General features: G+C 36.7%; 1 protein-coding gene and 1 non-coding gene across 6 annotated transcripts in view; both read right to left on the reverse strand.

Moving 5' to 3' along the window:
* Positions 1-26,076, reverse strand: part of DGKB (diacylglycerol kinase beta) — a 697,837-nt gene that overhangs the window by 36,752 nt on the left and 635,009 nt on the right. The gene's annotated exons all lie outside the window — the stretch shown is intronic.
* Positions 9,760-9,862, reverse strand: LOC123387078. Its single transcript, XR_006601441.1, has one exon. It is a non-coding gene; the product is annotated as a U6 spliceosomal RNA (small nuclear RNA).

A 26,076-nucleotide genomic window follows, 5' to 3' on the forward strand; every position in this document is an offset into this window, starting at 1 on the left:
ACCACTATGTTATATTTGATAAATCAACCATATAAGAAAAAGAGACTTCAAAATTATATAAATGCTTCTTATATAGGGAAAGAGGCTGGATTGTGTGAGCTTCAAGGTCCCTTCCCAACCTGAAGACTTTTGCTCAGTGAGAAGCAGAGGTTGCCCTCGACACACAGCCCAGCTCTGACACACAGCCCTGACACAGCTTACCAATTTAGCTCAGATAGCTGGACCCTTGAGAGGGAGGCAAAATTCCAGATGCACACATATGACCTTATCATATTTTAGTATTCTCATGTATTCCCATGTATTTTCAAATGCAGATAAACAGCTTAGTATTATTTCACTAGCAGAAAAAGGGAAATTTTAGCCAGAGTGGGTGATACACGATGATTTTACAAGATATTAATATAATAGCTGGTCATAGCTGAAGACGGACTTGCAGAAAAACAAGCACGTGTGTGTTTTGTGGACTCCATTTGGAAAACCCTCATTCCCCACTAATGAATCCATTTCAGCATGGAGCTCACAAACATAGATGATGCATTTTTAGTGTACTTCAAGTGTATAGCAAATAAGCACTCTGAAATCTCAAAGTTCATTGGGCTCATGATCATTGGCAAATATAAGCCCTTAAAACAGATAGTGTGACCAAGCCACAGTATTTTTTTTAAATGAACTGATAGACAAACAAACAAACAAAAAACAACCCACAACTATTTTTTTTTTTAACTTGAAGCTATAGCTGCAGGGTGAGATTTCTCCAACTCAACACAACATTCTAACTACAAAATCAAGTATTAACAAGTCATAATAACTTAGAGCATTCACCTTGCTGTTCTAAACCCTATTTAGACTTATTTCTCATGAAACTTATTCTGTGTTTCTAGTTTAAATTTATGTTGCCAAGAACAGATGGACAAGGAATGGAAACATATTCTTTCAGCTGTAGCCCGCACTAAAATGTACTTGGCTCTATAGCCTGGGTGTTAATATACGCATTTCTTAGATATATGTCAACCAGAAAACTACACTGTGGCAAGCACTAAAACCCCAGATGTGTGTCTGGTGATATTTATAAAACAACAATAACAACAACAACATTGAAGTTCATATGAAGTATTACATATTTTGCAACTGCTGGATTCTTAACTAGGGGAAATTTTGTGCTAATCTTGTAATGATCTGGTTGATGGGAACAATTCTACAAGAAATAAAACACTTTCTCACGACAGTTAATCTGTGAGCCCTAACTTTTCCATGAATCACAGGGATTGTCTATACCCACACCATATTGCTGCTGTCTACCACCCTCCTTCTGATTTTTTTCTTTCTTTTAATTTGTCTTTGTTTTTCTCCCTGCAAAAAAATGCCCTGAAAATCAATCTCTACCATTAGTAATCAGTAATGAAGATATTTCTTACAGATTTAGAAGACAGGCTTTCAAATTTTCATGTTCTTAATACAAAGAACTACACAGAAAGAGTGGAATATTTGCTAACTGCAGTAAAGATAAATTAATACCATTTCCTTAAATTAGGTGTTCAGAAAAAAAAAAGAGAAAGAAAAAGAAACACTAAATTTGTGCTGTACAGATTTGCTTCTGTAACACTTCCACATTTTTAAATATAATAGTCTGCACTGTCTGTGTAAAACTGATGCTTCTTACTTATTGCCTTTGAGAGATGGATCTTGATTGATTTCAGACAAATGTAGTTTCCATCTATATAATTTCACATTTTGTTTCTATATGTAGTATCATCTAAAAACATCAAAGACTTCCTCATTTCATATTCTAGCTAAAATTATTGTACATGCAGGTCCCATTGGGATGTCATAACCAATCTGATGAACCTGCTTAATTGGTTTGCTACCTGGCTACAGATTTCATAAGAATTGAAGTAGCAAACTACAGCCCATGGAACAAGTCTGGCCAGCTGCTTTGTTTTCGTATGGGTTGCTGGTTAAGATGGCTTTTACACATTTACAAAATGGAAATAATTTTTAAAAAATAATAGACTGCGACATCTGAAGAATATACGAAATTTAAATTTTAGTGTTCATAATTTAGTTTCGATGGGAGCACAGCCACATTCTTCCATTTAGATTTTGTCTATGTCTGTTTTCATACCACTATGGTGGAGTGGTTGTAACGAAGACCATATAGCCCACAGAGCCCAAGACAAACAGTATCTGGACCTTTAGAGAATAGTGCCAACCTCTGCTTAAGAGAAGCAATTAATTAGACCATTGAAATTTTCATGTTAATAGTGTCAAGATAAAGGTGAAATGGTGTCACAGTGACCTGAATGGCATAATGTCCTTCCTTCATCAGGGTATGTATCCATGAGTAAAACAGTTGTTCTCAACCATAGGATCGCAACACCTCTGTGTACTGTGAAGTTCCTCATCAACAATTTGTTGTTAATCACAAAGTACTGAAGTCTCCAACTACTTTATTATAAAAGAAATGAGCACCTTAATGTTCAACATTATGTGCAGTCATTATATCCAGTTTGGACTTTTTGAACGTGTGTGGGTGGGGGGAGGAGTACTATACAGGAATGCACAAATTAGGATGAGACGCAGAGATCCAGGTGAGAATTAGCTCCACCTGTGAGAGTCATCCACTGAGTTTTGACACCCCCTGACATCCTGGTAATCCGAAGGGTATATCGATCCTGAGGAAGAGACTGTTTTTGTTCAGGGGAAGAAGAGTACATATTTGAAAGAGTTAACATGTCTTTCTTTCTTTCTTTTTTTTTTTTTAATTTTACACTATTTCTTTTTTTTTTATTTTTTATAAACATATATTTTTATCCCCAGGGGTACAGATCTGTGAATCACCAGGTTTACACACTTCACAGCACTCACCAAAGCACATACCCTCCCCAATGTCCATAATCCCACCCCCTTCTCCCAAACCCCCTCCCCCCAGCAACCCTCAGTTTGTTTTGTGAGATTAAGAGTCACTTATGGTTTGGCTCTATGGGGGTAACAGAAGCAAGAGAATCTGCCAAATTTGATATTTTCATATTTAAAATAGAAAGTCCAGAAGAAGTCCTTCAGAGGGAAGAAACTTAATGAAATAATCAGAAATGGACTCATATTAGGGCAACATTCTTCACACAGGGCCAGGGACTCTTTGACAGTATTTCAATATATTTGGTGTCCTTCATTATCCTATATATTTTATTTTTATGAATTCTGGAAAACATGCTCTGAACAGTCAGTAGATTTCACCAGACTATATCACAAATAGGCTAAGAAACACTACTTTAAAGTTTAATTTGCCTTTGACATTATAAATTGTTTTCTGAACACTGTTAGTGCTGCATCATTTTGTTATGCAGGCAATCAGGGGGTATGAATATAAAATCTAAAACCCAGGGTTAAGGTTTAGAGTTTTATAAAATCTAAAACCCAGGGTTGGAGAACACAGGAGCAGCACAGCTAATAAGTGGGTAATATTTATTCACAGCTCAGGCTCTTCATTTTTGACAGTTATGCCCTGATAATATGTCTCATTATGTAATTGTTTCAGACTGCCATATGTGAGGGAACAGAAGAGGACGCCTTACAAACACAGAATGTGGGTTGTAGCATTTCAGCATTTTGTAGAATATAATGTGTACTGAAGGGAAGGGAAGAAGGGGCAGGGCAGGGCATACTCCTTCATGCATGGTGTCCAGCCACATGCTGCAATGTGGATGGAGGCCAGGTCCTGGGGTATACTCACTGACTCAGCATGGACATTCTGTAATCACCATAAACTGCTAATCATATCAGCATCGATTAAGTCCTTATTTGGCCAGGGTGAGCCCAAAATATCTATGGAGTTGCACCTTCTGAGTGTGGGTACGTTTTATGCCTTCTAGTCATGCTTCCTTTAGCTAGCATCTATATGAGACATGTCTGAAGATTCCAGAATAAACTTTTAAAAAGCCATGATATATATGAAATTCATCCATCCAAGTGAACGCTTGAGGATTTTTCCTCAACATGTCCATCTATTGTCCCACTGATTATTCAGATGGTTCCTCACATGCACAACTGGCTGTTCTCCCTGACCTCCATAAATTAGAAAATGCATGGACGCCTGCGTGGCTCAGTTGGTTGGACGACTGCCTTCAGCTCAGGTCATGATCCCGGAGTCCCGGGATCGAGTTCCGCATCGGGCTCCCAGCTCCATGGGGAGTCTGCTTCACTCTCTGACCTTCTCCTCGCTCATGCTCTCTCTCACTGTCTCTCTCTCAAATAAATAAATAAAATCTTAAAAAAAAAAAAAGAAAATGCAAATAAGAAAATGGGGGTGATTAAAGAGAACTAAAGCAACAGTTTATTAATACGGACTTTGTTTCACAGCACAAGTATCTAAGCATTCAAGAAGATTTTCAGCACCTAAGGTTATATACCATGCAATTAGAGGTCTATCAGGGTAATGGGGAGAGTTAACGCATACACCCTATACCTACTATGGGCAGGCTCTCTGCTCAGGAATGAACAGGAATTTTTTTTTTCATTGAAGACTCCCAATAATCCTTAGAAACTGATATTATTCTCTTCATTTTATTGATGAGAAAACTATGTTACTTGTCCAAGCCTTCACAAATCTGGTATTTGATCTAGGTGTACTTGACTCCAAATTCCATGTTACTGTACATGCAGACAGTAGTAAGGAACATTAAATGTTACCAGAGATGGAAAAGGAAAACAATAACAACAACATGAATAGTATCATCAATAATCCTACCAGTAAATAATTTTAGATGTTGTCACTGAATTAAAATACAGTATAAAAAACTCACAATGATTATTCCAGGTCATGTGTGAATTATACTCTGAAGAATCTTGTAAGAAGTCTATAAAATGCAAAATGTGTTTTGGAATAGTTTCCATCCAAAGTGGTTAAAATGAAAAAAAAAAAAAAAACTTCGAAAATTACAGTCTGGTACATAAATGGATTAACTAGAGTTTTTGGAAAATCTAGCAGTATGAAATACCCCATTCCCTTTAAAAACTCTGAAAAATAAGGGGTTAAGGTACACATACAGAAATATATATATATATATATATATATATATATATATATATATAGTAGAATCACATGCCTGCTTTTAAAAATGACTTTTAAAGAATGGATTTGATCATCTCTTTTAAAGCCATCTGGTTTTTGAAAACAACCAGCCAGAGCTGACTATAACTTTATGTATTTTCATTCTAAAATTCTGAACTTCCCTAAATGGATCCAAAAAAAGTAAAGACCAGAAATCACAGTGTGGCATATTGTCAACAAACTCCCTTATTGGGACCAAAGTGATTCAGGGAGGGCAAATTGCTTTGTTACATGACATACTTGAAAAGAGATCTTCACCCCGGGGAGGGGGGCACACAATCCAAGAAACTGTAAGCATTTCATTCACAAGGCCCACAGAGAATCAGCTTAAAGACTTCTCATAGCAATGTACTGCTGCAGCTGACAATGTATATTATGAGTAAATGTAAGCAGAGAGGGTGGGAGCACAGGCTAGCAATGATTCTGAACACTGCTGCGGCTTCTGGGTTCTTGAGTTAGTTTGTTCTTGTGAAGCTTTGTGGAGGGACTGAAGGCTGTGGCTTGTTTTCTGTGTGAATGGGCCATTAGTGTGTGTGTGTGGGGGGGGGGCTGTTTTCTCAGCACCATGCCTCCTCTGCCCTCTTCCATAAACCGAGCTACTTCATGTGTCTCCTCATATCAGCACCATCACTAAACAAAGCAAGTGCTCATGAATGATAGCCGATGTCAGCAAATTCTGAATAGCTTCTGGAGGGGCGTCCTGCGCCCCAACACTGATGCGTGCTAAAAGGGTGAAGTCACCAGGGAGATGACCAACGGCCGTTCTTCCAAGAATTAAACAGCAGCAACTGAAAAGAAACCACCCCAATTCAAACTCAACTTATTAGAAGGCAGTGCCAACATGATTTTACATATGACTATGTAGTCTTCACATTCAGTTTCCAGAAACACTATGAAAATGTTATTTTCTTGACATATATTATAAAATCTAATACTATGTTTCTCTGTCCTTTAGTTTCAACGAAATATGAGAAACACTTGTGGAAAACAGTAAAATTTTAAGAATGTGGTAATGCATTTGCCCTCACTTAAAACCTAAGTGAAAATTAAAATAAGGACGAAACACAGTAATGCAGCACAGATATTTACAATATAACAGAGCTTGTTTTTACATCTAGTTTATCCCGGTTACATATAAATATCGTACTCTTAACAAGTGATTGAAAGATTCCAGTATACTGGGGTTACTGTGCTTTTTCCAATAATTTGCATAAAACCCTACCGCTCAGAAAGACATCTTAGACTCCTGGCAGTATGTCTTCAGAAAAGAGGTTACACATGACTAAATAAAATTAAATCCTAGTAACCTTCATTTGGAACTTTTTGGTATTGGTAAAATATAGGATTATCTCCTTCAATCTGATGTGCTGCCAGAGAATCCTTGAAAACCTTCTGGCTTCAGGGCTTTGCACAACAGGAATGCCACAGGCGCTGGTTAGAACAGTATGTGTGTTCAAGGAATTTTGCTGTTATGCAGGACTGAGGACTCCCTCTCAGCTGACAACAGGACATGAGAGCAGAACCGGGACGGGAACTCGTATGGTCTCAAGTTCTAACAACACACTTAATAGGATCATTGCCTTCCCATCTAAAGAAGAGCCACTCATGACTCATCAGGGCCTCTAGTAAAGGATGATTCAAGTCACAGAAGATTCTGCTTAATTTGTTCTTTCATTTTTTCAAGCTTATAATAGACTACAGACAAACGGACCATCATATCTAAGAGGCTACCTGTTGACAAGTTAGTACAGCTTAGTGTATACCTAGATTTTTCTGTTTTTATTTTATTCTGCCTTATAAGATAATCTCTTTTTTCTTTCTTCTGCCTTATAAGATAATCTTATTTTATAACTTTATGGCTACAGGAAAAGAATGATATTATGTCTTGGATTACTAAATTGAATTAACGTTGACCTAAGTAGTTTTATTTGGAAGGGACTTTAAAATGAATCTCATTTGTAAATACTTGTAAGAAATGCAATATCCTTTGTCATGTCAATTACAAAGTTAGCAAAGAAATCCTTTCAACACATGGAATCACTTAGAAGAGAAAATTTGCAATCAACTACTGTATAGGAGATTTTCAGTATCTATTCACCTCATGATGCTTATTAATCATGTACTGACAAGTTTCCAAAGAGCTTGAATTTAAAAAAATAAATAAAGAATAAGCCCTTGTATATGGACACGTTAAGGGATTCAGATACGTACAAAAGGTCTCTGTGAGAAAGTTTTCCTTTACATTTTAAGAAGCATGTCATTTTATCTTTGTAAAGAACTGCACTGATACTAATCCAACTTTTAGAAAATACAGCAACATTCATGACTAATAGTTACATGAAAAGCAGAAATGGAACATTCAGAGTACCTTTGTCCCTAACAACACTTGAGTACACAGCAGAAGTTCAAATGCAAACTTGCAGATTTTCAACATTGGAAAACTAAGGACTGTATCTCCCCTTTCAAGGAGTTGTTTTGTGGGTTGGGAAAGCCAAAAACCTCTTTTACAGTCCAAACTTTGTTAATATAATTCATTCTTTTCCTACCTCTTCTTATAAGAGATATATTCTTTTAAAAATAGTTTAAAACACTTTTGCATTGATACTCTTGGTACAAAGAAAAATTATTCTATTTAGTTGTATTCTTTTAAAAGTTATTTGTTTAAAAGGGCTTCACTATATTGGTCTTGTAGCCCTTCATACAGCAGAACAAAAGCAGTTCTATGAAAGAAGTCTAAACTTGGACAAACCGTAAAAAAAAAAAAAAAAAGCAAAGTTCCTCTCTGTTTTTATCAAATTTGATTGCTGCAGCTGTTCCCAGTTTCTGTATTTTAAAAATAGCCTTATTCAGTGCCTTGTTGGCTAAAGGCCAGAGTGCCATTAGAACATGCTGTACGGAAAACCTCTATTCAGTTACAGATACAGAAATATATTTAAGATCAGTGGGGGTCATCTGCAGCAAACACTTGTAAAGGAAAATAGAATTTTAATGTGTTTAGACTGATCGCCACTTTTGCCACATAGTTTAAAGCTCTTGTGCAGAATCTTTCCATTAATTTTTTTTTAAATTTCAGTCAGGTAAAAATGCAAACTGAGTATCAAGTTCATTGAAAAAATATTATTAGAAAGGTCTTGTTTCTCAAATAGTAGTTAGATAGCTGAGATACATATTTCAAAGAAGGTTATCGGTGGTTCTGTTCAACAAGTTCACAGGTATGCCTTGAACCAGTGGAAAGGTATGTATTACTTAGCAAATGCTATGAAAGGAAACACAACTTGTCTCCGATGCAGGCCACCTAATCAATGTCCCCAGGTTTGAAACAAACCAAGGTGCCCAAGGAGAAGGAGTCTATGAACTCATTTCGAACTTATGATAAATTTATCTTTGGGCTCAAAGTGTACAGGGATAGGGTCAAAGAAATGAATTATTAGTAGCGTTTCACAGCCCAATTCTACATCTATTCAGTTCTTTCCTTTTTCCTCAAGAAATAATTGAAACTAGCATTTAGGACTAAACAGATTCATAAAGAATGCTAATTTGAGTTGTAAGTAAAAAGAATCTGTTCTGCATGGATTATCAATAAAAAAGAAGAGATTTGGAAGCCAGGAAATGAGAACAGAGAAAGAATTAGAAAGCAGGGGTCTAGGGAGAACATGAGTGAGAAGAGAAGATTTTATTAGGGAAATGTACATCATTGTCAAGAGGTGAAACACCTGAGATTTCACCTTTCTTGAAAGCTAACATGTTAGTCTTCCACAATTTGGGGCAGGTTGGCACAAGACAGAAATCTCATTACCTACAACATTTATGTTAGCCTTCTGAACCCAAATTTCCACAGGGTGAAGCAAAGAGCATTTACATCATTGAACTGAAGGGGCATAGAGAAATTAGGTCAGCATTCTGCAGGCTTCTTGGGACAGGATTAGGCTCATTGTGAACCTATGGACAGAAATAAAACACACACTGCTCTGATTTCCATAAGGAACAGGGATGAAGAGAAGATGCTCAGATGTTCTAGGTGCAAGACATAGTAGAACCAAAATTCAGTGGGATTGAAATGGTAAGAAGAACAAAGCTCAACTAGAACTCGATCAGTGGCAGCCTGTGGTAATAAAGTTCTTTATTAGGCTATTAAATTAATATAATTATTTTGCTATGCCATTCCTTTATGATTTCCAAAATAAAAGTAGTGGTGGTGACAAAGTAATGGTATCTTAGAACCCTCAATAGTGATATCACCAAAATAGACATCTGCTATTTACCACATTTTTTTAAAAAAATTTTTTATTTGACAGAGAGAAAGAGAGATCACAAGGAGGCAGAGAGGCAGGCAGAGAGAGAGGGTGAAGCAGGCTCCCTGCTGAGCACAGAGCCTGATGCAGGGCTCGATCCCAGGACCCTGAGATCATGACCTGAGCCAAAGGCAAAGGCTTAACCCACTGAGCCATGCAGGAGCCCCTATTTACCACATTCTTATTATAATCTCAAAAATAACACCAACCAAAGCGTCAAAACAAAAAAGAAAAATATTATAATCATGTATGTCGAGAAAGCAGGAGTGGCAATCCTTATGTCAGATCAGTTAGATTTTAAGCCAAAGACTATTATAAGAGATGAGGAAGGACACTATATCATACTCAAAGGATCTGTCCAACAAGAAGATCTAACAATTTTATGTGTCATCCTTGTGCATGGGCCATGCTAATCTTCTCTGTATCGTTCCAATTTTAGTATATGTGCTGCCGAAGCGAGCACAAGATCTAACAATTTTAAATATCTATGTCTCCAACGTGGGAGCAGCCAACTATATAATCCAATTAATAACAGAATCAAAGAAACACATCAACAATAATACAATAATAGTAGGGGACTTTAACACTCCCCTCACTGAAGCAAATAAAGGCCTTACATGACACACTGGACCAGATGGATATCACAGATATATTCAGAATATTTCATCCCAAAGCAACAGAATACACATTCTTCTCTAGTGCACATGGAACATTCTCCAGAATAGATCACATCCTCGGTCCTAAATCAGGTCTCAACCGGTATCAAAAGATTGGGATCATTCCCTGCATATTTTCAGACCATAATGCTCTGAAGCTAGAACTCAACCACAAGAGGAAATTTGGAAAGAACCCAAATACATGGAGACTAAACAGAATCCTTCTAAAGAATGAATGGGTCAACCAGGAAATTAAAGAAGAATTGAAAAAATTCATGGAAACAAATGATAATGAAAACACAATGGTTCAAAATCTTTGGGACACAACAAAGGCAGTCCTAAGAGGAAAATATATAGCGATACAAGCCTTTCTCAAGAAACAAGAAAGGTCTCAGGTACACAACCTAACCCTACACCTAAAGGAGCTAGAGAAAGAACAAGAAAGAAACCCTGAGCCCAGCAGGAGAAGAGAAATCATAAAGATCAGAGCAGAAATCAATGAAATAGAACAAAAAAAACAATAGAACAAATCAATGAAACTAGGAGGTGGTTCTTTGAAAGAATTAATAAGATTGATAAACCCCTGGCCAGACTTATCAAAAAGAAAAGAGAAAGGACCCAAATTAATAAAATCTAGAATGAAAGAGGAGAGATCACAACTAACACCAAAGAAAAACAATTATAAGAACATACTATGAGCAACTCTACACCAACAAATTTGACAATCTGGAAGAAATGGATGCATTCCTAGAGACATATAAACTACCACAACTGAACCAGGAAAAAATTGATAGCCTGAACAGACCCATAACCAGTAAGGAGATTGAAACAGTCAACAAAAATCTCCAAACAAACAAAAGCCCAGGACCAGATGGCTTCCCGGGGGAATTCTACCAAACATTTTTTTTTTTTAAGATTTTATTTATTCATTTGACAGAGAGAGATCACAGTAGACAGAGAGGCAGGCAGAGAGAGAGAGAGAGAGAGGGAAGCAGGCTCCCTGCTGAGCAGAGAGCCCGATGTGGGACTCGATCCCAAGACTCTGAGATCATGACCTGAGCCGAAGGTAGCGGCTCAACCCACTGAGCCACCCAGGCACCCCTCTACCAAACATTTAAAGAAGAAATAATTCATATTCTCCTGAAACTGTTCCAAAAAATAGAAATGGAAGGAAAACTTCCAAATTCATTTTATGAGGCTAGCATCACCTTGATCCCCAAACCAGACAAGGATCCCATCAAAAAAGAGAACTACAGACCAATATCCTTGATGAACACAGATGCGAAAATTCTCACCAAAATACTAGCCAATAGGATTCAACAGTACATTAAAAGGATTATTCACCACGACCAAGTGGGATTTATTCCAGGGTTGCAAGGTTGGTTCAACATCCGCAAATGAATCAATGTGATACAACACATCAATAAAAGAAAGAACAAGAACCATATGATACTCTCAACAGATGATGAAAAAGCATTTGACAAAGTACAGCATCTCTTCCTGATCAAAACTCTTCAAAGTGCAGGGATAGAGGGCACATACCTCAATATCATCAAAGCCATCTATGAAAAACCCACTGCAAATATCATTCTCAATGGAGAAAAACTGAAACCTTTTCTGCTAAGATCAGGAACACGGCAGGGATGTCCATTATCACCACTGCTATTCAACATAGTACTAGAAGTCCTAGCCTCAGCAATCAGACAACAAAAGGAAATTAAAGGCATCCAAATAGGCAAATAAAAAGTCAAACTATCACTCTTCGCAGATGATGTGATACTATATGTGGAAAACCCAAGACTCCACTCCAAAACTGCTAGAACTTGTACAGGAATTCAGTAAAGTGTCACCATATAAAATCAATGCACAGAAATCAGTTGCATTTCTCTACACCAACAAGAAGACAGAACAAAGAGAAATTAAGGAGTCAATCCCATTTACAATTGCACCCAAAACCACAAGATACTTAGGAATAAACCTAACCAAAGAGGCTAAGAATCTATCCTCAGAAAACTATAAAGTATTCATGAAAGAAATTGAGGAAGACACAAAGAAATGGAAAAATGTTCCATGCTCCTGGATTGGAAGAATAAATATTGTGAAAATGTCTATGATACCTAAAGCAATCTACACATTTAATGCAATTCCTATCAAAGTACCATCCATCTTTTTCAAATAAATGGAACAAATAATCCTAAAATTTATATGGAACCAGAAAAGACCTCGAATAGCCAAAGGGATATTGAAAAAGAAAGCCAAAGTTGTGGCATCACAATTCCAGACTTCAAGCTCTATTACAAAGCTGTCATAATCAATGGTACTGGCACAAAAACAGACACATAGATCAATGGAACAGAATAGAGAGCCCAGAAATAGACCCTCAACTCTATGGTCAACTAATCTTCGACAAAGCAGGAAAGAATGTCCAATGGAAAAAAGACAGCCTCTTCAATAAATGGTGTTGGGAAAATTGGACAGCCACAGGCAGAAAAATGAAATTGGACCATTTCCTTATACCACACACAAAAATAGACTCAAAATGGATGAAGGACCTCAATGTGAGAAAGGAATCCATCAAAATCCTTAAGAAGAACACAGGCAGCAACCTCTTCGACCTCAGCCACAGCAACATCTTCCTAGGAACATCGCCAAAGGCAAGGGAAGCAAGGGCAAAAAGGAACTATTGGGATTTTATCAAGATCAAAAGCTTTTGCACAGCAAAGGAAACAGTTAAAAAACCAAAAGACAGCTGACAGAATGGGAGAAGATATTTACAAATGACATATCAGATAAAGGGCTAGTGTCCAAAATCTATAAAGAACTTAGCAAACTCAATACCCAAAGAACAAATAATCCAATCAAGAAATGGGGAGAGGACATGAACAGACATTTCTGCAAAGAAGACATCCAGATGGCGAACAGACACATGAAAAAGTGCTCCATATCACTCGGCATCAGGGAAATACAAATCAAAACCACAATGAGATATCACCTCACACCAGTCAGAATGGCTAAAATCAACAAGTCAGGAAATGACAGATGCTGGCGAGGATGCGGAGAAAGGGGAACCCTCCTACACTGTTGGTGGGAATGCAAGCTGGTGCAGCCACTCTGGAAAACAGCATGGAGGTTCCTCAAAATGTTGAAAATAGAACTGCCCTATGACCCAGCAATTGCACTACTGGGTATTAACCCTAAAGATACAAAGGTAGTGATCCGAAGGGGCACGTGCACCTGAATGTTTATAGCAGCAATGTCCACAATAGCCAAATTATGGAAAGAACCTAGATGTCCATCAACAGATGAATGGATAAAGAAGATGTAGTATATATACACAATGGAATACTATGCAGCCATCAAAAGAAATGAAATCTTGCCATTTTTGACAACGTGAATGGAACTAGAGCATATCATGCTTAGCGAAATAAGTCAAGTAGAGAAAGACAACTATCATATGATCTCCCTGATATGAAGAAGTGGAGATGCAACATGGGGGGTTAAAGGGGTAGGAGAAGAATCAATGAAACAAGATGGGATTGGGAGGGAGACAAACCGTAAGTGACTCATAATCTCACAAAACAAACTGAGGGTTGCTGGGGGGAGGGCGGTGGGAGAAGGGGGTGGGGTTATGGACATTGGGGAGGGTATGTGCTATGGTGAGTGCTGTGAAGTGTGTAAACCTGGCGATTCACAGACCTGTACCCCTGGGGATAAAAATATATTATATGTTTATAAAAAATAAAAAAATTTTAAAAATCATATGTCTGTTGCTAGGCTTGGTGTTGACTATGTACGTATGCATGTGTGCTATATATATATATATATATATATATATATATATATATAGTGATGAGCAAGACTCAACAGAGACTCTTAATATAATCGCTAGAAAGGAGAGTTTCTCATTTACCATACATTCAGAAGTGGGCACAAGTCTGGAACTTCCAGAGGGCATCTTGCTACCACATGGGAGGAGTCATTTTGGTTTGTAAATTGAGCACTTGGATTCACCATTTCCATAGTCATGGACTTTTCCATTACATGAGCAAATAAATCCACTCTGTCTCTTTTAAAATCACTTTAAATTTAAACATATAAAATAAAGACCAGTTTAGCCAGTTGAACTGGTTTTCTCTCCCTTGCAGCTAAATGACACCTGAGTGACATGAATTCTGGTTCCAAATACTGCCAGATTCATTGTCCTCAATATACTTTGATAGTGTCATTCTCCTTCACTGCCACTTTTAATTGATTTGTATTCCGTAATGAGCAAGAAACTTGGCATTTAGCAACTCATAATCTTAACTTTATTTCCAATACTCTTTCATGCATATTTTCAGATTGTCCAAACTACTCTTTTCTGTTCCCTTCAGTAGACTTGATTACCCCTACTCTGCTGACCGTTGCCCTCAAGCATGGAAGCATTTTTGTCTTCTCCTATTTAAATTCTGTCAGTCCTTTAAGGCTCAGGTATTATCTCTTCCATACTGCTTTCTCTAATGTCATCAACCCATAGCTAAATGTTACAAAAACACAGTATCATTATCACCTTTTTGGCACTCAACTTACATGGGGATCACAGAAACAAAGTTTCACAAAGTGTGGCTCCCAGAGTGTAAGACCTAGCAGTTAAAGAAATGACACATGTCACTTTGCACTTAGGTCATTTCATTGTCTAATGGTCTACTATGAGACTCCTTACTGTTGAGCTTGAACATTATCAGTATTTTAGTCCAAGTCAGCTTTCTCCTCCACACCACTCACAAAAGTTACCCCCATTTTGACACAGCTATTACGAATTTCTAATTATCTCATTCTGTTTCATCATGACTAGGGATTTCTGGCAAGAATTATTACTTTCCTGGCTTAAATTTGATCTCCATATTTATTTTCTTATATCATACATATTGTTTCATAATATTACCTAACTTCCATTTGTTCATTTATTCATTTACTTCACACAACACAGTTACATGGAGCACAAAATAGATGCTCAGTAGATCAATATATGCCAGGTATTATGAATGAAATTATGGTTCCTATTCTCAAAGAGCACACTATCCTTAAGAGAACTGACCTACAAGAAAAAAATGTCCTATAGTATAATTCGTGCTACAATAGACATATTCAAAGTGTAAACTGAAAAATGGAGTGTTTGGCTCTATGGATGATGACTGGGGGTGGGGAAAATTGGGGTAGTAAGAGTTTACGGAAAGTCTTTCTGGAATTAATGATACTGAAGGTCAGTTTTAGTTATCTGATGTTGGGGTGAGTGAAACTCTCCCCAAATGAGAAACATGTATGAAAATAAAATGATATTTAAATCACATGCTATATCCAGTGGATTATAAAAATCTCAATTTTTTTGGTTTATAAATATAAGAAGGAGGGGTTGTGATTAAGTGAGATAATGAGGACTCAGTCATGAAGGGCCTTATAACCTTTGCTAGTTTGCTTGAATTGTCCTTGTAGCTGACTGGGGGCCAGTTAAGATTTCCAAGTGAAGTAGAGATGTGATGAGACTGCATTTCAAAAAGAACATCTAGAGAGTCATGTGGAATCTGGCTTATGAGGAAATGAGGTTAGGAAGCAAGGTGATTATTTCGAAAGAAGCACTGAAATAATCCAGATAAGAGATGACAAAGAGGTAGGTAAGGCTGAGGCCATGTGTAGAAGAAGGAAGGTTATATATGAGGCAGAACTGGCAGTACCAGAACCTGGGAGGTGGGGAATGTTAGAAGTATGACCCATGACAATGTCTCCAATCAATATGGAGAAAATGGTGGTGGTGGGGTTAAGTTGGGAGAGGATAAGTTGGGAAGTAAAAACATGATGAGTCTGATTTAGGATGTGCATGATATCATGAAACTCTACAGAGAGGACTGCTTGGAGAAACATGTCTGTATATCTGAACACTATTTTCAAATTCACTTAAAATCTTTAAGGGTAAGAATCGTATACTGTGTTACTTTATAGTTTGTTGTTGGTTTGTTTCTTAGATCCTCAAATGCACAACCTGGCATAGAACAAACAATCAATAAACAAATGTTGAATTAGTAATAATGTACTGTATTAAGTACACTTGAAGCTTTCCTGATAGCCTTCTTCAAGTGTTGCCAAAGGATAGACTCACCTTTGAATTTGTTTTACAATGAGTACTAGTTGGGGGAAAAAATGGCTCATGACCTCAGAGATAATTTCTTAAAGTGACAAATGTATTTCTTCTGATTAAGGGTAAATGTTGATAGATTACTTTTATAGGGAATGATTTCTTATATTAGTTTGTCTCTATTTAGTTTTCTAAATTTTTTCCCATGACTTACTACATTCATAGTACTTAAGAACTGTGCTTAAGACATTGTTAGATGTTTTATTTTTTAAAACTTGCAACCCAAAGCATTTCTTATTGATATCATTTTATAGATGGGGAAAAGAAGTCAGAGAATATAAATTATTTGTTCACAGTTATTCAGTGAGTGTCTACAGTTCTGCTCATATCACAGTTCCTCCTTGCCTCTCAAGGATACCAACAGAAGATTCTTTGGACGACTGCCATTAATTGATAATATCTCATCAAGGTAAATTTTAGAGACAAAACTGTTGTTATCTAGCCATTCTGCTTGTTGAAAACTCCTTTGTCATTATTAATTATTCTCTATTTTCACCCTGATTCTAGAATGCTGATAATTTCATTTCTACTGGTTGCTATAAAAATGGACATCAATTTGCCCCATTCTTTGTTATCTGTACAATAGCGTAAAGAAGTTAGGATTACATTTATAAAAATAAAGTATTATATAACTACCTACTAAATGTTTTATTCTCAAATATTTCCAAAAATAATTACAATTTGATAGCATTTTAATATTTAAAAATTCTTTAAATCAGATATTTCTGATTATTTAACATGTACTGCAGGTTACTTATTTTCATAAGATACTAATCAGACCATCACATTGTTAGTTGTTAGAAGTATTTTATGAATTTTGAGTTCTATTAAATTGATGATTTATTTTTTCCAGATAAGTCACCATGTAAGAGGCACTTACTTATTACACGTTTTTCAGCATATGTTGCAAGTTTATTTTAATGCTGAAGAGGCACATTATGATCAAAGCAGAATTCTGCCCAATTTAAACTGTTCCAAGCTATTTTCATACATTCACTCATGTAATACTGTAAAATTTACATTAAAATGAACGCTCCTCTACAATTAAGTGATTCAGTCAACATTTAAAAAAAAAGGTGCAAATGTGTGCAACGTGAAAAAAAAATCAACAGATGTGCGAATAATCTCTGCTTGGGGATTTGTATCAAAAAGAACATTAGCCCCCCCCCAAAGTTGCAACACTTATTCTTTCTACAGGCTGAAGTTTCTCTGCACCCATGTTGAAGGACATACACAAAAACAGTAATAAGATTTTCTCCTGTGATGATAAATGGATGAGTCAATAACAAACTGAAGTGAGGAGCAAATAAAATAACCTACAAAATCAACAAAAGCTCTTAGAGATGGAAAAATGTATTTTGATTTGGCCTCATTCTTTTACTTCTCTCTCCTGATAATGGATACATATCGAAAGTAGCAATGACTCAAAGAAAGTAGCAATGATTCAGAGAAAGTTCATATGTAAATGCAGGAATATTTAGCATTAAAACATTGAAATAGGAATTAGCTAGGATATAGTAACAAAATGAAAAGCTTGTCATCCTAGAGGATCTGGCCAATGCATGCAGCTGGCCAGATTGTATATTAAATAACTGTAGGTTGACAATTCACATTCTAGTGAAATAAATGGCATCTCCTTAAAGTTTACAGAGCATGTCCTTAGCATTCACATACACTGAGACCCTGGAAAATATCAAGAAGCTATAGGAAATGTGAAGACATTTCTTTCCATGGGATAAATGAGATCACAGTGCTTCACAAAGCTTCATTTAGGTTCCCAGGAGGTATACTGTAGTGACCACTGGAAGAATGTCCAGCCTTCCATCTACTTCAGTAGGTGTGAGACAAAGAAGAACTTGATGTGTCAATTGACAATCTGAAGTATTTAGACAAATTGAAGCTCCTTGTCAAATAACACTGATCAAAGTTACTTAAGTGTCATCCTTATTTTCTCCTCACCCTGGTAAATGTTGGATATTTATCCCTCCATCATTTCAACTGAGCTCCCTAGTGTCATCTATTTGAAAAAATATAAAATTGGAAATCACACTAATTGACAAGGATATTCCTAAATAGGAGGAAAATGTGTTGATGAATTGTACTTAAACATATCATCCATTAATGTTTTTTCAACTAATTAAATCATTGCTATACATCATATCAAATCACATACATTAAAACAAGGACAGTGACCTTGTTCACAAATTTCAATACTTTCTATTAGAGTAGGTGGAGTTATAACACATGGAAAACATGTATACCAAGGCTTAATATATGCAGCCAGGTTCAACTCTGATGTGACCCAAAGTTTCAACTGTTCTGATTTACTGCAGCTCTTCCACACAGTTCTACATGTAGCATTGGTAAACTGAACCTTCTAAGTTTGTCTGTATGTGTGTCTATCTAGATAAATACGAATGAGGAAAATGATTAGCCGGAGGACTTTGGTTAAGTCACTGATTATACTTTTATCCATTACATAAGACTGACTTTCCACATAGATTTTAAATTGGGAAATATAAAACAGCTGAGAAAATACAAGGCTTATGATTTGGTGAGGAGTTAACATGACTTAAATTGTTTCATAAAAATCTTCATTGGCTCTTTGCCCGTGAAAACTAAAAGGTTCAAGTTCTTAGTCAACTGGCTAAAAGGAAGTTTAGAGTGTTTCTGGAACATGAAACAGCTAAGACAAACATTACACCATTAGGACAGCAATTATTTTCTTTACAAAAAAAGAATGTTAATAGCAGGGTCATGGGTATGGGAGGGGAACATATGCCCAGGTGAATTAAGTCAAGGACAAAAGAAATATATTACTATGAATTGTTTCCGTTTTTTATCTCTGGTAGTTATGTGCATATAATTCTTTGAAATTGAGGAATTTTTATTTGGGAAAACTTTAAGCACTTGAATAAGCTTTTATCATATGTGTATGTGTGTGTATATCCACAACAGTAGATGTTCTATAAAAATTTCATAATTTTAATTTCCTGCTAATCAGCTTAATTCTGCCTCCACGTTCCCATTTCTCTATCTTATCAGTAAATTCTATCTCACATGTTTTAAAGGCCAATTTCCTCTCTGAAGTTTGTCAAATAGCCAGGAGAATATGAAAACAGCCTCTCATTCTTAGTGTGTTATATTGCCATTATTATTCGTATTATATAAGCTGGCCTTCTGATGCCATGCACCTGTGGGACTGAGGGAACCTCGCTGAGACTTGTCCTAGGGCTGCCTCCCAGCTCTTCCATTGGAGATGGAAGATACCTTCACAGCTCTTCCATTTGAGGATGTCAGACCATCTCCTTGGGACTCTTCCAGGGAGCCATTTGTGGTTCCACACTATTCTTGGGATCCACCACAGTAACCTTTTCCTCTGCCTGGGCCAGCAGAACCTCTCTTCTCTCTTTCTTGACCCCTAAAATCTTTATCTTTCTTTGGAATCTCATATAATCTCTTCAGAGAGCAAAAGTCATCAGTTGTTGGCCAGATGGCTGAATCTGGTCCACAGAATTGTTTGACTTATACCATATTGCATCATAAAATTTTAAACTGCTGCTAACTTTTTAAAATCTGTCAACTTTTTCTTTTTTCTCTTTTCTTTTTTTTAGAACAACTTTACTGAGGTATGATTGATGTGCAAAAAGCTGTATATATTTAATGTCCAGAATTTGATGAATTTGGAGATAACCCATAGAACCATCACAACAATATATTCCATAAACATATATATCACCTCCAAAAGCTTCCTCCTACTTTTTTTTTTTTTTTCTGATAAGAACAGCAATGTGTCAGCAACAACCTAAAGAATGAGTCTCAGCCAGGTCAACAGGTAGGTGACAGTGGTTTCCAATAGAAAAGTATGTGCAAAGGAACAGTGAAAGGTGAGATAAATCTTGATGCTTAAAATGACCCAGAAATTGTTGAATTTGGCTGAGCACAGAATTTCATGGATATGAAGGAAAGGGCAGGCATTCTCAAAGGGTAAGCAGGTACATAAATATGTGATTTAATAAACCACGTTAGAGAGTTTGGACTTAGGTGAAGGGCTTTTGGCTCCCCACTGAAATATTTTCTATAGTCCTGGAGAACATAATCAGAGTTTTGGTGTTCAGAAATCTTATGAACTCTCCAAAATCTATTTTTATCTGTAAAGTGAAAAGAATGTCATATATTCTGTTTGCTTCACTGGATTATCACAAAGATCAAATAATATGATACTGCTAAAGCTTGGCAAACTCTAAGATATAAGTGGACCTTATATGGAATGAAATTTAATTAATGTTTCAACTATATTTGTAGGAGGGGAGTGAAGAGGATCTCTGATAAGTTTTACTATGTACAACAATAGTAATAAAGTACAATGTATATAAGTTATTAGCAAATAGTAATAAAAATAGGTTACTAGCAAATATTCAATTAAGAGAAAGACAGATATACAGATAACATGAATATTGGAATAAAAATGAGATAGAGGTTATAGATGTTGCTAATAACTTTTAATTAACTTTTCTCCTTGTTATATTGTTTCTATTATTAGGTGTTGAAGACCTTTATCCTTTGTTTCATTGGGAGTGGGATTTTTTTTTTAGTTTTTTCTTTTTAAATTCCAGTTAACATACAGTATAATATTAGTTTCACGTGTACAATATAGTGATTCAACATTTCCGTACATTACCTGGTACTCTTCAAAACAAGTGCCCTCCTCAATTCCCATCACCTATTCCCCCACCCCTCTTGCCCACCTCCCCCTTGGTAACCAGTTTGTTCTCTATAGTTGAGAATGTTTCTTTTGCTCATCTGTTTTGTTTCTTAAGTTCCACATATGAATGAAATCATATGGTATTTGTCTTTCCCTGACTGACTTATTTTGCTTAGCATAATCTCTCCAGCTCTATCCCCATCCTTGCAAATTCTGCCCAACACTTTTTAAGGAATGTTTCATGAAAGTAAATACAAATTCTACTTCAGTGGAAGGCAGAAGCTCACTCCCTCTGCCTCCTTTGGGCTCAGCATGTGAACTATCAGCACGGGATCCATCAGTGTCTGATGCATCAGAATGTGACCCATCAGAATGTGATCCACCGGCATGTGACCTATGCCTTGCCAAACAGGTGCCACAGATGTGAGACTTCAGTTTGGAAATGAGAGGCTTGAAGGAGGAGGTACGACAAGAAATGCTTCTGGCCAGGATGGCAGGAAGATACTCTGTTCTCTGAAGGAGTAGTGTCAGAAGTCCCAGAGGTAGTATCCTATCTCTAATACCTCTATGTTAAAGTATTATACTCCTGCACAGAAGCAGTGACAGTGAAGTTCCCTATGGATAAGTCTGGTGATTACTTTGTGTGTGGCTTCTGGCTGAGTGACTTTTAAGCCTGATCCCCTGTCTTCTGAAGATAACCTGGGGCTACTAATATTATATACATTTCTTTTTTTTCTTACATAAGCAAGGCATGATTCTGTTGTTTGCAACTAGAAATTCTGGCTGATATCCATGTCAAAGTAAAACTATGATATTTATCCTGAAACAGCAAACTTTTTAGTTCCAGTCCCTTATTGTACTTAAGAACTAGGACACGAGCACAGTGAGGGTGAGGGCATAAATGTGGAACAAAAGAAAGAAATGGATTCCAATGCTCTATCTTCAAAGCAACATAGATTTTTTAAAATTAACAACCTCAAAAAAAAACTCAATAGGACTTATCAACAAAATTTCTCATGTGACCCTTGAATATTTCTACAACATTTTGTAAAGCTCTACTCTATACTCTTCTCTGTAAAGTTCTGTGGTGATTAAATATGCAAGCTTTATAATAGGAGTCTGGGTCCAGATTGTTACTCCTTAAGTTGTTAATTGTGCGATCTTGAAAAAATATTTAATCTTTGCAAGCACCTGTCCCTTTGCCTATAAAATGAAATAAAAATACCTAGTGAGAATATTGTCAACATTCTTAGCACTGTGCTTGGTATAGGACAGGCACTCAATAGTTGCTTGCTAACATCATAAATAATAATGACATTATGTTATACTAGAAGAGAATTCCAAGGAGTAGTGAGTACTGGTGTTCTCGATTCTTGAACTGTGATGGGAGTTCAGCATTAGAACTCCTTAAAAACTTGAAGAGAACGTTGAGTAGTCCAAGATAAAAAAGTATATTCTATCTAACCCTCCAATTTTCAGTAGGAGGCCGGAATAAATGACAGGAGTTCAACTTCTATTTCAAATAACTCTCACCCATTTCTTTGGGATGTCAGGGACTGCCAGACAGTCCCAATTTCTCCCTCTTTATAAATTTTCTCCTTACCTCTTCCTCTTCAGTTATGGACTTTTGTGCCTATTTATACACAAATGCTAGTATTTCTGTACTGAACACAAGAGTTTAAACTCTTGAAGGGGCGCTGGGGTGGCTCAGATGGTTAAGCATCTGCCTCTGGCTCAGGTCATGATCTTAGGGTCCTGGGAATGATCTCAGGTCATGATCTCAGGATCCTAGGAATGAGCCCCGCACTGGGCTCCCTATCCAGTGGAGAGCCTGATTCTTCCTCTCCTTCTCCCTCTACTGCTCCTTCTACTTGTGCTCTCTAACCCTCTCAGTCAAATAAATAAATAAAACCTTAAAAAAAAGTTCTCAAAATGAAGCATTCAAATAATTGCATTAATTTTAGAATATCTTACGAAACTGGCTTTTATTTATTTGTTTCTTCATTTCTCTGCATTCCAGCCTTATGCATTTAATTTTGGAATACAGGAGTAGTAGGTAGTCTCAGCAGCTAGCTACATTGTCTACATAATCACGGAATTCACTGCTTGTGTTTGCTCAGTCCTATCCTAGTGCTCCAAGAATTGTCAGAAATAAACAAAAGGACATTCACAGCCATCTGGATATGGCTAGTTTTTATTTTTTTGCATTTGCCCTCTTGAATCTTCATTCTTTCTTTTGTATTCTCTTCTTCTTTCTGCTTCATCCCTCGATTAGCTGGTTTCTTAGTAGCCTAGATATGCTACACAACAGATTACTAAATCACCAAGTGATACTGACAGAACAGCATGCTCTCTTTTCCCTGGGGGGGGCACATGTGTAACTCTCAAACAGTATACAACTGTGGCTATAAGCAGAGTGGAAAACAAACAGGACATGAGTATAAACCTGGAAAACTATTACTTCTGATGAAAAAAAAAAAAACCTTTAAAAACCATCACCACTCATCAATTTTTAAAATGTTGCCATGTTTAAACATTTATTTGTTTCAAATGAATAATGAAAGGCAGTTCCATCTCCCCCAAACCAAAATTAAGTAGCACTGAAATTCCTTTTCATAGAGTGATATATTTCAAAATTAGGTATTTGGAAAGATACAGACACTGCTTGCAACTATAAAAACAAGATCAAAACATTCTGATGCCCTTTCCCCACTTCAGTAGGACAGCAACTACACAAGGCTATTCTCTAGAGTAATGATCTTCCCTCCCTCCAAAGGGTTTTTTTTTTATCCCATATTCAGGAGGTCATATCCAGTCTTCAGCTGCACAAAGCTCCACTCCTATTAATTTAAAATGGGGGTTTCAGAGGTTCACATACAGGAAAACCTGCTTCTTAAGAGGTAAGCTCTATCAAAATCCCATTTGAAGAAAAAAATGAGACCATAGCTTTGAGAAAAATAATCTATTTATATAATCTATCTTCCTCACTAATAAGAAATAAAGAAAAGCTTAAAATAGAAGTTAATAATGTATCATTTGCTTAAACAAAGCTCAGTTTATCTCTGTGTTTTAGTAACACTGTTTTGTTTTGTTTTGCATTTCTTTTTGGATCTGGTATTATTTTTATCATCATCATCATCATCATTCTGTTAAGCAATCTGACAGATACAAAAGGTTATTCACCCTATGACTGTCTCATTTAAAAAAATGTTGCACATTCATCGAAAAGAATGAAAGAAATCTGGTTGAAGATGCAGGTGCACTAATAAATGGGTGGTCTTTGGATTACAGTATTTATGTGTACTATGGCAAAGCTGAACAGAAACCTAAATGTTATACATACAAAGTGGTACAACAAGAACATCTGTGTTGGGGGGATTGAACTGGCATGGCTAACACCTCCAGTGCCAGGTGCAAAGGAAATTTCAATACAGCTTGAGTAATCTTGACTGCTAGCATCTGCCTGCATCAGATTATCTCCTATGTTCCTAGTCCACCAGTATCCATTAGAGTATTTATATGATACATCTGGTGGTGCAATGGCCAAGCAAGAAGTAGCAATGCCTCCATTACTGGGGGCAAATGCCCGACTCTTTAACTCAACATAAAGGCAAACAGGAATTCTTTTCAGGTTCAAGGGCAGCCAGCCAATTCTACAAGACTGATTAGCAGACAGCACTCCAAAAAGATCACTGCTCTGTCTTTTCAGTATTAACTAGACACGTATTCATGTGCATAATGTGGAGAAGGATAATTCTTCAGCTTAAAATTATGTCTTTACATATTATTGCCAGAAAATAACAGAGTTTTAATACGTTGCAAGAATAATTACAGAGTTTTAGAGTGACTTGGCTCAATTCAAAGTCCCAACATACATTCAGTTTTCAGGATCAGTTTGCTAGGGTGAGGATGATGGAGACCCTCTATCCAGTAGTCTCCACAACATGAAGCTTCACATAACCAACAAAGCAGGCTACACAAGGGTTATGCCTCTTTCTTCAAATCACCTTCAATATATGCCCATGCCACCTACTGCAGAGAAAGCAGAGTCAGCGATGGGCCTGACTCCAACATTCTACCGTCTTAGAGCCTACACAAATCAGCACCCGCCCTCTCCCCTTTCTTCTGCTTCCTGCTAGAACAGATTCGTGGGTCTTTATCTTCATAAAGCAAGCCCATCTCCTCCTGATTTATATGCTCACCTTTTTCTGATTTTTTTTATGCACTCTCCCTCTTCACTGGATCCTTCCTGTTTGAATTTTAAGCCACTCAGTATTTTCTCCTTAGAAGAAACCCTGTGGATGGCCTATTCCCCTACAATGGACACCTTCACTCTTGTTCTCCTCTTTCTCAACCAAACATCTTCTCAAGTTTCTTACCTTGTTCCCCTCCTACTCACCACCCAAGCCATTAAATTCTGGCTACTTTTGTCAACATTTTATTAAAATTCACAATTTATTTTGTAAGTCATGTCCCTTCTTGTTGCTAAAATCAAAGGACTTCATTATTCTACTAGATATGTCAGCAGCATTCGACCAGTGTGATCACTGTGATTTCATGCAGTCTCTTTCCTTAGCCCTTGCTTTTGTGACACTCACACCTATGTTTCATTTGGTTTCACTTATTCCTACATCCCTGGACACTAATTCTTGGTCTTCTTTTAACTCTTTCCTCTGCCTATTTAACAATGAAAGGATGGAATGTCGTGGGGCTCTGTCTTGGGTTCTCTTTCCACTATATTCTATCTTTAGAAATTTTCATTCACCTACATGGCTTCCATGACCACTATTTTGCAGCCGACCTACACATTTTAATCTCATGTCTTCAAAAATTCAGGCCCTAACAACAAACTGTTCATCCAGCATTTGAATTTGGATGACTCAAGTAATTCAAATCCAACACTTCTGAAGTTCACTCCTCATTTCCACTCTCCCCAAAATACCTATTCCTTTTCCAAGGTTTTCAATCCTTCCAAATTTCAATACCATTCATACAATTGATTAAGCCAGATAACTTAAGTCACCTTTCACATTTCCTTTCTCCTTTCCTGAATCTATCAATAGCCAAGAATTTCCAGTTAACTTTCAGAAATTAAACATGTTATACAAGAATATGTACTTTATAAAAATTGGCAACTTTCACCACAG

This window comes from Mustela putorius, unplaced genomic scaffold (genome assembly GCF_011764305.1).
Source record: "Mustela putorius furo isolate JIRA1106 unplaced genomic scaffold, ASM1176430v1.1 tig00003845_pilon_pilon_pilon, whole genome shotgun sequence".
NCBI classification, from domain to species: Eukaryota; Metazoa; Chordata; class Mammalia; order Carnivora; family Mustelidae; genus Mustela; species Mustela putorius.